The 18,088-nt window shown below is 47.2% G+C and overlaps 1 protein-coding gene across 1 annotated transcript in view; it reads left to right on the top strand.

Annotated features, from left to right (window-relative positions):
• Window positions 1-507: 507 nt before the first annotated feature.
• The window catches only part of LOC140191694 (gasdermin-E-like), a 79,929-nt gene continuing 62,348 nt past the window's right edge, over window positions 508-18,088 (top strand). Inside the window, exon 1 of the mRNA XM_072249345.1 lies at window positions 508-537. The gene's annotated coding sequence lies outside the window, so the exon portion shown is untranslated. The remainder of the gene's footprint in view (window positions 538-18,088) is intronic.

Genomic DNA, 18,088 nt, shown 5'->3' on the forward strand with positions numbered 1-18,088 from the left:
TCTAATAGCATTATGCTAACCGCCACACTTCCGTGGTGCTGGTTAAACACCTATGAAGTGCCTCAGTGTTTTATTGGAATGAAACATGTGGTTTTTAATGTGTACATCCATTTATTAAACAGTACAACAAAGATTGGCTTCCTCATTCATATTCACTCTTCAAACAACATCTGCCAAGAGTAGATGTCTATTCTAATGACAATAATGTTGTCATTATTGGCCCGCTGTTTATGGCTTCTTGGGTGAAAATTAGCTGCCAGATTTCTAATGTTAGAAGTGAAACTATTCATAAAAAGAATTTGATTGACTGTAACACTTATTTTCTCAGGGATGTCCTGAGGTTATCAAAACTATTCGATGATACAGATGTATAAATGTAACAACGTGACCAGGGATGACATCCTCCAGACGGTTCATGAAATCGGAGGGTGTTCTGTGAGTCATGTGGCCTCGGCCAGGAATTCTGAAGACGGGGTGCGAGCCCATGTCTCACCGATCTCACCGACTAAAGTGCTGACGAAGATTGAAATCATCAAGGTGAGGGGGTGTTCTGTGCTCTCGACCAGCCTCTTGCTCACTGCTGTAGAAGGAAGGTGTCTGTGTGTGACGGTCTCTCTCTCCCTCTCAATTGCTGCTTCAGGAGGCAGGACCTTTCTTTTAGATGGTCTCTCTCTCTCCTTCGATGCAGTCCAAGGATGGTGCCAGAGTTCTGGGTCTTGGGCAAAGTTTGATCGATATGGTTTGTGGATTGGACTCTGTTGTTCACGTTATGATGTGTTTCTGGTTTCTGGTCGCTCCCTTTTTTTGTTGCTATATTGGGTGATTTTGAATCAGGGCAGCCTGCAGATAATGAACACTGAGCTGAACTGAATTTACCTGGACTCTTCCGATTTTGTGTTTTATGTTCTCTGCTCTTTGCTTTTTTTTTGTTGCCATTTGCACAATTTATGTTTTTTTTTGACCATTTGTGTGTGTGTGTGTGTGTGTGTGTGTGTGTGTGTGTGAAATGAAAGATCGGATGTTTTCATCAAGCTATTAGAAACATAGAAAGCCTACAGCACATACGGGTCTCTATTTTTCTAAGAATATTACTCAGTCAGTTTCAGGTAAACTACTCAATCATTCAGACTGTCAAACAGACCTGGATATGTTTCAGAGAAATCACTGCTCGTGCTTGCACTTGCCTGACAATGTTAAGTCAATAATTTTGCATGAGAAAATTATACCTACATGCACAGAGAGCTCTAGGTATCAGTGTTAACAATAAATGAACCCACGATTTTAATAATTCAACTCAAGACTCAAGTCAAGTTTATTGTCATTTAAGTACATACACATATAAAACATATATAACCAGAATGTCTATAGAAACAAGACTCTTCTCACCCTGTCTCTTGCAAAAACGCCATCCCCTTCTCGCAATTCCTCCGTCTCCGCTGCATCTGCTCTCAGGATGAGGCTTTTCATTCTAGGACGAGGGAGATGTCTTCCTTTTTTAAAGAAAGGGGCTTCCCTTCCTCCACTATCAACTCTGCTCTTAAACGCATCTCCCCCATTTCACGTACATCTGCTCTCACTCCATCCTCCTGCCACCCCACTAGGAATAGGGTTCCCCTGGTCCTCACCTACCACCCCACCAGCCTCCGGGTCCAACATATTATTCTCCGTAACTTCCGCCACCTCCAACGGGATCCCACCACTAAGCACATCTTTCCCTCCCCCCTTCTCTCTGCATTCCACAGGGATCGCTCCCTACGCAACTCCCTTGTCCATTCGTCCCCCCCATCCCTCCCCACTGATCTCCCTCCTGGCACTTATCCATGTAAGCGGAACAAGTGCTACACATGCCCTTACACTTCCTCCCTTACCACCATTCAGGGCCCCAAACAGTCCTTCCAGGTGAGGTGACACTTCACCTGTGAGTCGGCTGGGGTGATATACTGCGTCCAGTGCTCCCGATGTGGCCTTTTATATATTGGCGAGACCCGACGCAGACTGGGAGACCGCTTTGCTGAACATCTACGCTCTGTCCGCCAGAGAAAGCAGGATCTCCCAGTGGCCACACATTTTAATTCCACATCCCATTCCCATTCTGACATGTCTATCCACGGCCTCCTCTACTGTAAAGATGAAGCCACACTCAGGTTGGAGGAACAACACCTTATATTCCGTCTGGGTAGCCTCCAACCTGATGGCATGAACATTGACTTCTCTAACTTCCGCTAATGCCCCACCTCCCCCTCGTACCCCATCTGTTACTTATTTTTATGCACACATTCTTTCTCTCACTCTCCTTTTTCTCCCTCTGTGCCTCTGAATATACCCCTTGCCCATCCTCTGGGTCCCCCCCCCCCTTGTCTCTCTTCCCGGACCTCCTGTCCCATGATCCTCCCTTATCCCTTTTGCCTATCACCTGTCCAGCTCTTGGCTCCATCCCTCCCCCTCCTGTCTTCTCCTATCATTTTGGATCTCCCCCTCCCCCTCCAACTTTCAAATCCCTTACTCACTCTTCCTTCAGTTAGTCCTGACGAAGGGTCTCGGCCTGAAACGTCGACTGCACCTCTTCCTTGAGATGCTGCCTGGCCTGCTGCATTCACCAGCAACTTTTATGTGTGTTGCTTGAATTTCCAGCATCTGCAGAATTCCTGTTGTTTACTGGAAGTTGGAGAATTCTATGTTCATACCAAGGGGCTGGAGACTACCTAGACGGTATATGAGGTGTTGCTCCTCCAACCTGAGTTTAGCCTCATCATGGCAGTAGAGGAGGCCATGTATGGACATATCTGAATGGGAGTGGGAAGCAGAGTTGAGGTGGGTGGCTACTGGGAGATCCGGTCTGTTGTGGCGGACGGAGCGGAGGTGCTCGACGAAGCAGTCCCCCACTCTGCGTCGGGTTTCACCGATGTAGAGGAGGCTGCACCGGGAGCACCGGATGCAATAGATGACCCCAACAGACTCAGAAGTGAAATGTTGCCTCACTTGGAAGGACTGTTTGGGGTCCTGAATGGTGGCAAATGAGGAGGTGTAGGGACAGGTGTAGCACTTACGCTTACAGGGATAAGTGCCAGGTGGGAGATCCGTGGGGAGGGACCGATCCCTGCGGAAGGCGGAGAAGGGTGGAGAGGGAAAGATGTGCTTAGTGGTGGGGTCCTGGTGAAGGTGGCGGAAGCTGTGGAGGATAATGTGCTGGATCCGGAGGCTGGTGGGGTGGTAGGTGAGGACAAGGGGAACTCTGTCCCTGTTGTGGTGGCGGGAGGATGGGGTGAGGGCTGAAGTGCGGGAAATGGAGGAGATGTGGGTGAGAGCATCATTAATGACAGCAGAAGGGAAACCACGATCCTTAAAGAAAGAGGACATTTGAGATGTCCTGGAACGAAAAACCTCATCCTCAGAGCAGATGCGGTGGAGACGGAGGAACTGGAAATAGGGAATGGAATTTTTGCATGTGGCGAGGTGGGAAGAGGTATAGTCGAGGTAGTTATGAGAGTCCGTGGGCTTGTAGAAGATGTCAGTGGACAGTCTGTCTCTCGAGATGGAGACCAAGAGATCGAGAAAGGGGAGAGAAGTGTCCGAGATAGACCAAGTGAATTTGAGGGCTGGGTGGAAGTTTGAAGTAAAGTCGATGAAATTGATGAGCTCAGCATGGGTGCAGGAAGCAGCACCAATGTAGTCGTCAATGTACCAAAGGAAAAGTTTGGGAGCAGTGCCAATATAGGTTTGGAGCACAGACTGTTCCACATAACCAACAAAGAGGCAGGCATAGCTAGGGCCCATGCGAGTTCCTGTAGCTACACTCTTGGTCTGAAGAAAGTGGGAAGAGCCAAAAGAGAAGTTATTGAGTGTGAGAACCAGTTCTGCCAACCAGAGGAGGGTAGTGGTGATGGGGAACTGGTGAGGTCTATTATCCAGAAAGTAGCGGAGGGCTTTGAGGCCTTCTTCATGAGGAATGGAGGTGTATAGGGATTGGACATCCATAGTGAAAATGAAGTGCTTGGGACCGGGGAACTGGAAGTTATTGAAGAGGTGGAGGGCATGGGATGTATCCCGGATGTAGGTGGGGAGAGACTGAACTATGGGTGACAAAATGGAGTCCAGGTAGGCAGATACAAGTTCGGTGGGACAGGAGCAGGCAGAAACTATGGGTCTATCGAGACAGTCAGGCTTGTGGATCTTGGGGAGGAGGTAAAACCGAGCAGTACAGGGTGTGGAAATTATGAGTTTAGTGGCTGAGCATGGAAGGTCTCCAGAGTTGATAAGGGCAGTGATGCTACGGGAAACAATGGTTTGACGTTTTTTGGTGGGGCCCTGTTCCAGGGGTAAGTAAGAGGAGGTGTCAGAGAGCTGCCATTTGGCCTCAGTGAGGTAGCGGTCCGTCCGCCAGACTACTATGGCACCACCTTTGTCAGCGGGTTTGATGGTGAGGTTGGGATTAGTACGGAGAGAGTGGAGGGCAGTGCGTTCAGAGGGAGTGAGGTTGGAACAGGAGAGAGGAGTGGTGAAGTTGAGACGGTTGATGTCACGGCGACAGTTGGAGATCAAAAGATCGAGTGCAGGTAGAAGGCCCGGGCGGGGTGTCCAGGAGGAGGAGGAGGGTTAAAGGTGGGAGAAGGGGTCATCAGTAGGGGAGGGGAATCCTTGCCAAAGAAGTAGGCTCGGAGACGTAGGCGACGGAAGAAGAGATCAGCGTCATGGCGGGCACGGAACTCACTGAGGTGTGGACGGCGGGGGACAAAACTGAGGCCCTTGCTAAGGACAGAACGTTCTGCCTCAGAAAGGGGAAGGTCAGAGGGGATGGTGAAGACACAGCAAGGGTTGGGGCTGGGGTCGGAGGAGGGTCTCGTTGCACCTCCCCTTTGTCACAAGGGTGGGGGCATTGGGAGCAAGGGTGGACCCAAATGCAAGACACATCTTGTGAGGTTAATTAAATTTAGTTTATTGTTTAATATCAGGAGAGCTAGGCAGGAACAGGAGTAGCAAACTGGACAAGGACTGAGGACTACGACTAGGCTGGGACCAAGGGTCTGGGCTAGGACTCGGAATCGGCTCCCAGAACTAGAGGAGACATGAAGAGGCTAGGGTATGGACTCCGAGCCCGAGACTGGGCAAGGGCCCAGTACCTGGGTCTTGCCTCGGGCTCGGACCCCAGAACCAGGCATGGACATGACATGGGCTAGGGAGAGGAGGAACATAGGAACACAGAGCCTCGGTCTCGGGGAGCAGGTACATGGAACCATGGACACATACACAGAACACAGAGTCGGGACCCCTCCTTGGGTACAGGACATAGGGCCGGGACTCATGACCCCCCGCGGGGCAACGGCAAGATGGCCTGACTTACCCCACAGAGGCAAGGACAAGACAAGACAAAACCAACACGAATGAACACCAGACAGTACCTATCTAGCTCCAGCAATAGAACTAGACTGAAGTGCAGGCGAGGGCTGCAGACAAGGGCTAGAGGTGAGAGGGGCAGAGAAGGGATTCAGACAAGGGGGTAGGACAGGAATCACAGACTGCCAGGGCCAGGACTTGATTAGGTACTTGGATGCCGCCAGGGCCAGGACTTGACTTGGTACTCGGATGCAGCCAGGGCCAGGACTTGGACGTGGACGTGGTACTTGGATGCTGCTGGAGCCAGGATGTGGTACTTGGAGCCTCCGGGTAGTGGCGAGCTCTCGACTCAGCCCGGGAACAGTAGACAGTGGTTCTTGATTCCCTCCGGCGGGTTAACTGATGGACCCACCTCGGTGAGGAAACTTTGCAGGCTCGCTTCGGTGAGGTAACTGGACAGGGTTGCTCCGGTGAGGAAGGGTGAATTACGGGCACTCGCTTCGGCAGAGACTAGGCTTGCTCCGGCCAGATGACATCGACACATCGTTCCTTTGATGACTTTGCAGACGCTCCCGCGCCGAACGGCTGAAAGCCGGAGACTATAAACTACCAGTTCAACCAAGAGCAAATTGCCTCGAATCACCAAAGCCGAGGGACACGGGAAAACAGGGAATCAACGGTCCAGATCGTAACATAAACAAGGTAAATTTAAAGGGACCCCGATCCGGACCGTGACACCCTTTTCCTAATCGGCCACCATTCAGATAATAATCTGTTTTCCTGTTTTTGTCACCAAAGTGGATAACCTCACATTTATCCACATTAAATTGCATCTGCCATGAACTTGCCCACTCACCTAACCTATCCAAATCACCCCGCATCCTCTTAGCATCCTCCTCACAGTTAATACTGCCGCCCAGCTTCATGTTATCCGCAAACCTGGAGATGCTGCAATAAAGAACTATTTTGTTTTCTTGCGGGCTTACTCCAATAATCATAATAGAATCAATGAAAGGCCACAACCAACAGGATGGACAAGCAGTCTGCAAAAGACAACAGTGCAAGTACAAAAGAAAAAAATAAAAATAAAAAATTGATAAGCAATAAATATCGAGAACATGAGGCGAAGAGCACTTGAAAGTGAGTCCATTAGTTGTGGGACCCGTTCAGTGATGAGATGAGTGCAGTTGAATGAAGTTATCCCCTCTGGTTCAAGAATATGACAATTGAAGGGTAATAACTGCTTCTGAACCTGGTGGTGTGAGTCCTAAGGCTTCTGTGCCTTCTTGCTGATGGTAACTGAGAAAAGAGCATGACCTGGGTGGTGGGAATCCTTGATGATGGATGCTGCTTTTCTGCGACAACGCACTGTGTAGATGTGTTCAATGGTGGGGAGGGCTTTACCCATAATGGACTGGGCCATATCCACTACTTTTTGTAGTATGTTCCTTTCAAGGGCATTGCTGTTTGCACACCAGGCTGTGATGCAACCAGTCTCCACCACACATCTATACAAGTTTGTAAAAGTTTTAGATGACATGTCAAATCTTCGCAAACTTCTAAGGAAGTAGAGATGCTGCCATGCTTTCTTTGTAATTGCACTTATGTGCTGGGCCCAGAACACATCCTCTGAAATTATAACGCCAAAGAATTTAAAGTTGCTAGCTCAGAGGCCACTTTACTGGGTACACCTGTACACCTGCTCATCAATGAAAATATCTGATCAGCCAATCATGTGGCAGCAACTCAATGCATAAAAGCATGCTGACATGGTCAAGAGGTTCAGTTGCTGTTCTTACCAAGCATCAGAGTGTGGAAGAAATGTGATCAAAGTGGCTTTCAAAGTTATTGTTGGTGCTGGAAGGGTTGGTTAAGTTTCTCAGAAACTGTTGATCTCCTGGGATTTTCACGCACAACAGTCTCTAGAGTTTACAGAGGATGGTGTGAAAAACAAAAAAACATCCAGTGAGTGACAGTTCTGTGGGCAAAAATGCCTTGTTAATGAGAGAGGTCAAAGGAGAATGGTCAGACTGGTTCAAGCTGAACCGACCAGTCACAACTTGTAGTTTACACTGAACTGGGATGGCTGGTTCCCGAAGTGACCACTATTCCATAAACTCCAGGAGAGAGATTACCATTGTACATATAAAGCAAAAATGGAACTGCGCATGGCTCCTGTAGCCCATGAGGTGCTGAAACTCAACAATAAAAAAGTCAATGCCCTGACACAGTGGTGCCAAGAAAACAAAATCTCCCTCAATGTTGAAAAAAAACAAAGGAGGAATGGAGACAGACTACACCCTATTGACATCAATGGGACTGTAGTTGAGAGGCTGAGTAGTTTCAAGTTCCACGGTATACACATCACCAAAGATTTCACCTGGACTGTGCATAGTGGCTGTGTGGTGAAAAAGGCACAGCAGTGCCTCTTTCCCTCAGGTGGCTGAAGAGGTTTGGCATGAGTCCCCAAATCCTCAGGACTTTCTACAGGGGCAGCATGGAAGGCATCCTGGTTGGCTGTGTCATTGCCTGGTACGGGAACTGTACTACCCTCAGTCGTAGGGCACTGCAGAGAGTGGTGTGGACAGCCCAGCACATCTGTGGATGTGAATTTTCCTCTATTCAGGACACTTACAGCGGCAGGTACGTTAAAAGGGCACAGAGGATCATCAGGGACTCCAGCCACCCCAACCACAAACTATTTCAGCTGCTACTGTCAGGCAAACAGTACCACAGCATTAGGGCAGGACCAACACAGGCTATGGGACTGCTTTTTTCACCAGGACATCAGATTTACCAATAAACATTGATCTGATTGCACATCTGACTCTACGTACATGTATACAAAATAATTATGTATACAATTTTAGTATTTGGGTAATATCCTCCCATATTTCCCTTCCTTACTGCTTGTGCGTAGTGACAGAGACACAACATAAAGATTTTTACTCCCTCGTGTTGTGAGATGGATGTAAGAAATAAAATAAATTCTAACTCTAATTCTTACCTCATTCTGTGTATATGTGGAGCATGCACCATATATATAAAAGGAAGAAAAGTAGGTAAGAAATACTATAAGAATAATGGAAACTTTGGTTTTGGAAACATTCATGCCAGGGCAACTGACTCTCCTCTTGGTATTAACTTGTAATAAAGAAAGTTTGTTCTGAAGTTAAACCCTGGACTGCATTTGGATGCTGCTTGACCTGCTGAGTTCTTCCAGCAGATTGTCTTTTCACTCCAGATTCCAGCATCTGCAGTCTTTCTTGGTTGTCCATAAGAAAACTCAAATTGATGGTATTAAACCAGTTGTTGTTGTTGTTGTTGTTGTTGTTCGTCCTTCGTAGTTGAAGATGACCATGGCATCAAAGTCAAATGGGAGATTGGTGGCTGTGGGTCTGGAGGTGACTGATGAGGCCAATTCGGGCCCTGAAGGCTCGCCCACATGTGGGACACAAGTAGGTGGGTGCTGTCGTGGCAGTGGATGCTGCTTGGGCCTTGCGCACAGCACGCTTTCGTTGCACCTCGATGATGCGCCTGACTTCAGCTGCACGGGCTCCTGTGGTGATCTTGCTGCGCCAAGCTGGACGGTCGAGGGCAAGCGTCTCCCACGTGTTGATGTCGACACCCAGGCCTTTGAGGGGCACTTTCAGGAGTCTTTGTAACGTTTCTCCTGCCCCCCGACTGAGCGCTGGCCCTGACACAGTTCTCCGTACAGCAGCTGCTTAAGCAATCGGCTGTCTGGCATTCTGACCACATGTCCAGCCCACCTGGCTTGGGCTTTCAGCAGGAGGGTGTAGACGCTGCAGAGCCCAGCTCGTTCCAGGATTTCCGTGTCGGGGGCTTTGTCCTGCCACCTGATGTGGAGGAGTCTGCGGAGACAGCACAGGTGAAAGTGGTTGAGCTGTTTGGCGTGTCTGCTGTAGACAGTCCAGGTCTCGCTGGCGTAAAGGAGGGTGGTAAGGATCACTGCACAGTAGACCTTCAGCTTGGTGGTAAACTGAGTCCTCTCTGCTCTCAGACCTTCTCATGGAGTCTCCCAAAGGTGGCGCTGGCTTTGGCAATCCTGTTGTTGACCTCGGCGACTATGTTCACTGCGCGAGAGAGTATGCTGCCCAGGTAGGTGAAGTTGTCGACTGCCTGGAGGTTCTGGCCCTTCACCGTGATGCGCGGCTCCTGGTATGGCTTTCCTGGGGCAGGCTGGTACATAACTTCGGTCTTTTGGTGCTGATAGTGAGACCGAAGTTGTTGCAGGCTTGTGAGAAGCAGTCCATTTCACGCTGCATCTCCTGCTCTGTGCTGGCGTTGAGTGCGCAGTCATCAGCAAACAAGAAGTCTCTGATGACAGTCTCTCGCACCTTTGTAACTGCCTGCAGGCGCCTAAGGTTGAACAACCTGCCGTCAGTCCTGTACCTGACGTGGATTCCTTCTTCGTAGTTACGGAAGGCATCTGTCAGCATGGCAGAGAATACCATACTGAACAGAGTCAGGGCAAGAATGCAGCCTTGTTTGATGCCATTTGTCACTGGGAAGGCCTCCGACTCGTCGCCGTCATCCAGATCTTTCACCATCATACCCTCGTGGAACTGCCGGACGATTGTGATGAACTTGCTGGGGCAGCCAAACTTTTCCATGATCTTCCACAAGCCTTCTCTGCTGACCGTATCGAAAGCCTTGGTTAGATCGACAAAGGTCACGAAGAGGTCACTGTGTTGCTCCTGGCATTTTTCCTGGAGTTGGCGCGCAGCAAAAATCATGTCCGCGGTCCCACGTTCAGCACAGAAGCCGCACTGGCTTTCTGGGAGCAGACCTTGCTCAAGATGTTGGAGAAGGCGGTTGAGCAGGACGCGGGCCAGAATCTTCCCCACAATGGACAAGAGGGAGATGCCTCGGTGGTTGTCGCAAGACTGGCGGTTGCCTTTCCTCTTGTAGATGTGGACTATGCTGGCATCTTTCAGCTGTTGCGGGACCTGTCCCTTTTTCCACATGGACTGGAAGAGTACAGTCAGCTTTTGCATCATGACAGGGCCTCCTGCTTTGTATACCTCAGCAGGGATTGCATCGGGTCCTGGCACTTTGCCACAGGAGAGTTGCTTCACTGCCTTCCTGACTTCATCTACTGTGGGCAGGGTGTCGAGGTTCTTGTTGATCTCTACCTGGGGCAGGCGGGTAATGGCCTCGTCGTTGATGTCGGCAGGGCGGTTAAGGACGTTGTTAAAGTGCTCAGCCCACCGATCCAGAATCTGCTTCTTCTCTGTCAGCAGCTGCATCTCATCTGCATTGAGGGGTGAGGAGCCGGAGGACTGGGGTCCGTATACAGCCTTAAGCACATCGTAGAAGCGCTTTATGTCGTGGCTGTCTGCGTAGCCCTGGATTTCATCGGCCTTCTTGCTGAACCAGCTGTCCTGCATCTCGCAAAGTTTTTTCTGCACCTTTCTTTTTGCGTTGGTAAAGGCATCTTTCTTGGCTAGTGACGTGGGGTCGTTCTGATGCGCTCTGTAATGTTGATGCTTCTCCGTTAGTAGTGCCTGTATTTCTTCATCATTCTTATCGAACCAGTTTTGGTTTCTTCGGGTTGCTGGTCCGAGATGTTTGAGCGTGGTAGTGTAGACAGCGTCTCTGAAGACCGTCCACTGTTCCTCAACGCTGGTTCCGTCATCCTGTGGTGTGTCTGGCAGTCTGCCTTCAAGGTCATCGACGAGTTCTTCTGCAACCCTGCTGCTTTTCAGCTTGGAGACATTCAGCCTCTTTGCAGTCTTCTGCCCTTGGGGTCTTCTCATGGGCAGAATGCGAAGCCTGAACTTGGACCAGTAGTGGATATACAACAGCAAAGCTACTAGGGGAATACTGCAGGTCAGGAATGCAATGTTGGCCCAGCACAACCCTCGCTGATTTGATTTGGTACAAACGGCACATTTCACTGTAAGTTTGGATGTGTATGTAACAAATAAAGGTAATCTTTAAAAAAAACAAAAAATCTTCCACAACATCTGGACATCCAAAGTGGCTTTAAAGAGTTTTAAGACCTTTGGACGTACAGCCTGCGTTCCAAGAAAAGTGTACACATCGAGAACAAAAAGAATTCAACCGAGAACCCAAGACTTCTCCAAGGATCATCATCATGTTGTGGTGGAGAGGCTTGTGAGTTCCTGAGCAACTCCATCTGGAGTTCAGCCATCTGGCACTTAGCTGAAGACAAAGAGCGATCCAGACAAACATCAGTGATGGAGCTGGTGGAAGGGTGGCAGTGAAAGTGGAGGAAGGCTGCAACATTGAAGGGTCCCCGATCGTATTGCATTCTATGCAATTGGTCCCTGACTCCAACCTGTCAAGGACCACGTGGTAGCTGCCCATGCATCAGCCTCCCCACATTAAACAAAGTCGCACACAGACGTTCTGCATTAAAGGACTTCACCCTGACATCCTGGACAAGTGAAACCCTTTACAAACAGCTGTGGACCCACCAATAGACAACTCCCTAGGAGAACATCATAATTGACTCGAGTGCAATAAAGTTACAGTGAAATCAAAGCGAAAAGTACCTAATACTGGTCTTAAGGTGTTGTACTTAAGTACACGCAGCATAAGGAATAAGGTGGATGATCTTGTCGTACAGCTACAGATTGGCAGGTATGATATTGTGGCCATCACTGAGACGTGGCTGAAGGATGCATGTCTCTGGGAGCTGAACGTCCAAGGATACACGGTGTATCGGAAGGATAGGAAGGTAGGCAGAGGGGGAGGCGTGACTTTATTGGTAAGTAATTATATTAAATCATTAGAAAGAGGTGATAGAGGATCGGAAGATGCAGAATCTTTATGGGTTGAGCTAAGAAATAGCAGGGGTAAAAGGACCCTGATGGCAGTTATTTATAGGCCTCCAAACAGCTGTAGTGATGTGGAGTGCAAATTACAACAGAAAATAGAAAAGACTTGTCAGAAGGGCAGTGTTATGATAATTGTGGGGGATTTTAACATGCGAGTGGATTGGGAAAATCAGGTCGGCACTGGATCTCAAGAGAGAGAATTTGTAGAATGTCTGCGAGATGGCTTTTTAGAACAACTTGTTGTTGAGCCCACTAGGGGATTGGCTGTACTGGATTGGGTATTGTGTAATGAACCGGAGGTGATTAGAGAGATTGAGGTGAAGGAACCCTTAGGAGACAGTGATCATAACATGATTGAGTTCACTGTGAAATTTGAAGAAGAGAAGCCAAAATCTGATGCGTCCATATTTCAGTGGAGTAAAGGAAATTACAGTGGCATGAGAGAGGAACTGGCCAAAGTTGACTGGAAAGGGACACTGGCGGGAAAGACAGCAGAGCAGCAGTGGCTGGAGTTTATGCAAGAAGTGAGGAAGGTGCAAGACAGGCATATTCCAAAAAAGAAGAAATTTTCGAATGGAAAAAGGATGCAACTGTGGCTGACAAGAGAAGTCAAAGCCAAAGTTAAAGCAAAGGAGAGGGCATACAAGGAAGCAAAAATTAGTGGGAAGACAGAGGATTGGGAAGTTTTCAAACCTTACAAAAGGAAACCAAGAAGGTCATTAAGAGGGAAAGGGTTAACTATGAAAGGAAGCTAGCAAATAATATCAAAGAGGATACAAAAAGCTTTTTCAAGTACATAAAGAATAAAAGACAGGTGAGAGTAGATATAGGACCGATAGAAAATGATGCTGGAGAAATTGTAATGGGAGATAAGGAGATTGCAGAGGAACTGAACGAGTATTTTGCATCAGTCTTCACTGAGGAAGACATCAGCAGTATACCGGACACTCAAGGGTGGCAGGGAAGAGAAGTGTGCGCAGTCACAATTACGACAGAGAAAGTACTCAGGAAGCTGAATAGGCTAAAGGTCGATAAATCTCCTGGACCAGATGGAATGCACCCGCGTGTTCTGAAGGAAGTAGCTGTGGAGATTGTGGAGGCATTAGCGATGATCTTTCAAAAGTCAATAGATTCTGGCATGGTTCCGGAGGACTGGAAGGTTGCAAATGTCACTCCGCTATTTAAGAAGGGGGCAAGGAAGCAAAAAGGAAATTATAGACCTGTTAGCTTGACATCGGTGGTTGGGAAGATGTTGGAGTCGATTGACAAGGATGAGGTTACGGAGTACCTGGAGGCATATGACAAGATAGGCAGAACTCAGCATGGATTCCTTAAAGGAAAATCCTGCCTGACAAACCTATTACAATTTTTTGAGGAAATTACCAGTAGGCTAGACAAGGGAGATGCAGTGGATGTTGTATATTTGGATTTTCAGAAGGCCTTTGACAAGGTGCCACACATGAGGCTACTTAACAAGATAAGAGCCCATGGAATTATGGGAAAGTTACATACGTGGATAGAGCATTGGCTGATTGGCAGGAAACAGAGAGTGGGAATAAAGGGATCTTATTCTGGTTGGCTGTCGGTTACCAGTGGTGTTCCACAGGGTCCGTGTTGGGGCCGCTTTTTACGTTGTACATCAATAATTTGTATTATAGAATAGATGGCTTTGTGGCTGGGTTTGCTGATGATACAAAGATAGGTGGAGGGGCTGGCAGTGCTGAGGAAACAGAGAGTCTGCAGACGGACTTGGATAGATTGGAAGAATGGGCAAAGAAGTGGCAAATGAAATACAATGTTGGAAAGTGTATGGTTCTGCACTTTGGCAGAAGAAATAAATGGGCAGACTATTATTTAAATGGGGAGAGAATCCAAAGTTCTGAGATGCAACGGGACTTGGGAGTCCTTGTACAGGATACCCTTAAGGTTAACCTCCGGGTTGAGTCGGTGGTGAAGAAGGTGAATGCAATGTTGGCATTTATTTCTAGAAGAATAGAGTATAGGAGCAGGGATGTGATGTTGAGGCTCTATAAGGCGCTGGTGAGACCTCACTTGGAGTACTGTGGGCAGTTTTGATTCAAGATTCAAGATTCAAAAAACTTTATTGTCATTCTAACTGTACATCAGCTCTGCAGGGCAGAATGAGACAGCGTTTCCCAGGAGCAGTGCAATCATAACATAACAAACGCAACACTAAATAATAAACATAACAATAAATAGGAAGTGTTCAGTGCAAGTTAAAAGTGTCCAAAGCAGAGTCAGGTAGAGCAGCTATTTAGCAGTCTGACTGCCTGTGGGAGGAAGCTGTTTAGTAGTCTTGTGGTTTTAGTTTTGATGTTCCTGTAACGTTTGCCTGATGGCAGAAGAACAAACAGTTCATGGAGAGGGTGTGAGGGGTCTTTAATGATGTACCGTGTCTTCTGGAGGCATCGACTCTGAAAGAGGTCTTGGACAGAAGGTAGGGAGACCCCAATAACCTTCTCTGCTCCCCTAACCACCCTCTGCAAGGCTTTTTTGTCAACAGCACTGCAGCTGGAGTACCAGGTTGTGATGCAAAAGGTCAGCACACTCTCAACCACGCCTCTGTAGAATAATGTAGTTAAGATGTTAGTGGGGAGTGATGCTTGTTTAAGCTTCCTCAGAAAGTGCAATCCCTGCTGAGCCCGTTTCACAATCCCAGTGGTGTTCCTGGACCAGGTGAGATTGTCCGAGATCTGCACCCCAAGGAGCTTGATGTTTTCCACTCTCTCCACTGTGGAGCCACTGATGCTGAGGGGTGTGTGCTCAGACTGAGACTGTCTGAAATCGACGATCATCTCCTTGGCTTTGTTGACATTAAGCATCAAGTTGTTATCACTGCACCAGCTTTCTAGGTGTTTGACCTCCTCCCTGTACATTGTTTCATCATTTTTGCTGATGACCCCCACCACTGTGGTATCATCAGCAAATTTAATGATCAGGTTCTCCTTGAATCTGGCTGCACAGTCATGTGTTAGCAGTGTAAACAGCAATGGGCTAAGCACACAGCCTTGTGGGGATCCAGTGCTCAGCGTGATGGAATCAGAGATGTTCCTGCCAACACGGACTGACTGTGGTCTCTCTGTCAAGAAATCCAGAATCCAGCGACACATGGCAGTGCTAAGGCCAAGCAGCGACAGTTTCTCCACTAGTCTCTGCGGGATGATGGTATTGAACGCTGAACTGAAATCAATGTACAGGATTCTGGCATAAGAGCCTTTGTTGTCCAAGTGAGAGAGAACTGTGTGCAGTGTGGTGGATATTGCCTCAACCGTAGAGCGATTTGGACAGTAAGCAAACTGTAGAGGATCCAGCGATGAGGGGAGGCTGGCTGTGATATGAGGCTTGACAAGCTGTTCAAAACGTTTCATCACTATGGGGGTCAGGGCAACAGGACGGTAATCATTCAGACAGGCTACAACTGATTTCTTTGGTCTCCTTATTTAAGAAAGGATGTGCTGACGTTGGAGAGGGTACAGAGAAAATTCACTAGAATGATTCCGGGAATGAGAGGGTTAACATATGAGCAACGTTTGTCCGCTCTTGGACTGTATTCCTTGGAGTTTAGGAGAATGAGGGGGGACCTCATAGAAACATTTCGAATGTTGAAAGGCATGGACAGAGTGGATGTGGCAAAGTTGTTTCCCATGGTGGGGGAGTCTAGTACGAGAGGACATGACTTAAGGATTGAAGGGCGCCCATTCAGAACAGAGATGCGAAGAAATTTTTTTAGCCAGAGGGTGGTGAATCTATGGAATTTGTTGCCACGGGTGGCAGTGGAGGCCAAGTCATTGGGTGTATTTAAGGCAGAGATTGATAGGTATCTGAGTAGCCAAGGCATCAAAGGTTATGGTGAGAAGGCGGGGGAGTGGGACTAAACAGGAGAATGGATCAGCTCATGAAAAAATGGCGGAGCAGACTCGATGGGCCGAATGGCCGACTTCTGCTCCTTTGTCTTATGGTCTTATGATCGCACTACTCTTAATATCCAATTATAATTAAACCGTGCAATTGGAAAAAAAGTAAAGAGGATACAATGTTGGCATCCCTTCCTCTACTTTTAAACATTGCCTCCGCCTCTCATTACTCATGCCTGTCTGCCTGAGGAGGTAAGTATCTTTTTTGAACTATAGTGATTTAACATTGTTAAAATTAGAGTCATATGAATAGGGCAGTAGGGAAAAAATAGTGGCAGAGTCTCAGACCAGAGGGCACAATCTCAGAATACAAGGATATCACTTTAGAGCAGAGATGAGGAGGAATTTCTTTAGCCAGCAGCTGGTGAATCTGTGGAATTCATTGCCGCAGACGGCTACAGAGGCCAAGTCATTGGGTATATTTAAAGTGGAGGTTGATGGGTTCTTGATTAGTAAGGGTATCAAAGGCTATGGGGAGAAGGCAGGAGAATGGGGTTGATAATAAATCAGTCATGATGGAATGGTGGAGCAGACTCGATGAGATGAATGGCCTAATTCTGCTCCTATGTCTTATGGTCTAAAATTATGTGGTAAAATCCAAATACAAATCTATTCATATAATTTTCCACCAGTGACTTATTTTTAGTTTCTTAAGTGTTCCTGGCCTGTGCAGTATTCTTAAAAAGATGTGATCTTCAAACCAAAACATTGACAAATCAGCATACCCCGATGACTTTTATAAATTTTTAGGGGCACCATAGAAAACATCCTATCCAAATGCATCACAACTTGGCATAGCAACTGCTCTGCCAGAGATCACAAGAAGTTGCAGAAAGTTGTGGACACAGTCCAGTCCATCACGTAAAAAGCAGACTCCCCTCCACTGAGTCTGCTTACACTTCCCACTGCCTCAGGAAAGCAGCCGACATAATCAAGGATGCTTCCCATGTCAGATATTCACTCCTATCTTCTCTCCTGTTGGGCAGAAGGAACAAAAAATTGAAAGCACGTAACCATCAGACTCAAGGACAGTTTCTGTTCTTAGACTCATGTGCTGATAGATAAACTTTTGAACTCTTGTTATCTCAATCTACCTCTTCTTCTTCTTCTTCTTTTGTTTTATGGCCGTTGGCAAACCAGCTTTAAGATGCATTACCACCACCTGCTAGACTTGTGGTGTTCCAATTTTAACTAAATATGTCCTGCAGTACTCTACTTTAGAGAACTTAGTTCAGCCTGCAGATCTCTATTTACATCACTCTCTATTGCAATTCCTCTTGCGAATGCTGTATGCACCCATGAGATAACAATGTCGCAAACTGCTTTTCTTCCCTAATTTTTGTCACATGGTTTTCAAGTAATTCCATTACCTTAATTACATTGATTCCATCTGCATCATTTGTAAGACTAAAATCTTCTTGCTTAAGAATATTAATTATCGCATGCTTAACTTTTAAAATTGCTGTTTTTCAAGTCTATCTGCTATTTCCAAGTTTTCCTTTTCTTGAATCATAACCTGTAGTTGTTTACTGAGATCTCGAAGTTCTTCTTCATTTGTTTCCATGGTTTCATTTTACAATCTGAATGTAGATAATTCACTTTGCAACAATTCATTTTCCTTTTGTAACTTCGATTAGATTAGATTAGATTAGGTTCAATTTAATTGTCATTGTGCCGAGCACAGATACAAAGCCAATGAAATGCAATTAGCATCTAACCAGAAATGCAAAGAATAGTGTTATTTACAAAATAACTGCGAATAAAAAGTAAGTGCTACAGCACACAAATATAAAAGTACTGAGACAGTACAATATGGGTGCAATACTGCTTAGCGCTGTGATGTGAGGTTCAGCAGGGTCACAGCCTCAGGGAAGAAACTCTTCCTGTGCCTGCTGGTGCGGGAGCAGAGGCTCCTGTAGCGCCCACCGGATGGGAGGAGAGTAAAAAGTCCATGGTTAGGGTGAGATGCATCCTTGATAATGCTTTTCGCACTGC

The sequence above is a fragment of the Mobula birostris genome, chromosome X (genome assembly GCF_030028105.1).
Source record: "Mobula birostris isolate sMobBir1 chromosome X, sMobBir1.hap1, whole genome shotgun sequence".
In the NCBI taxonomy this organism is placed as follows: domain Eukaryota; kingdom Metazoa; phylum Chordata; class Chondrichthyes; order Myliobatiformes; family Myliobatidae; genus Mobula; species Mobula birostris.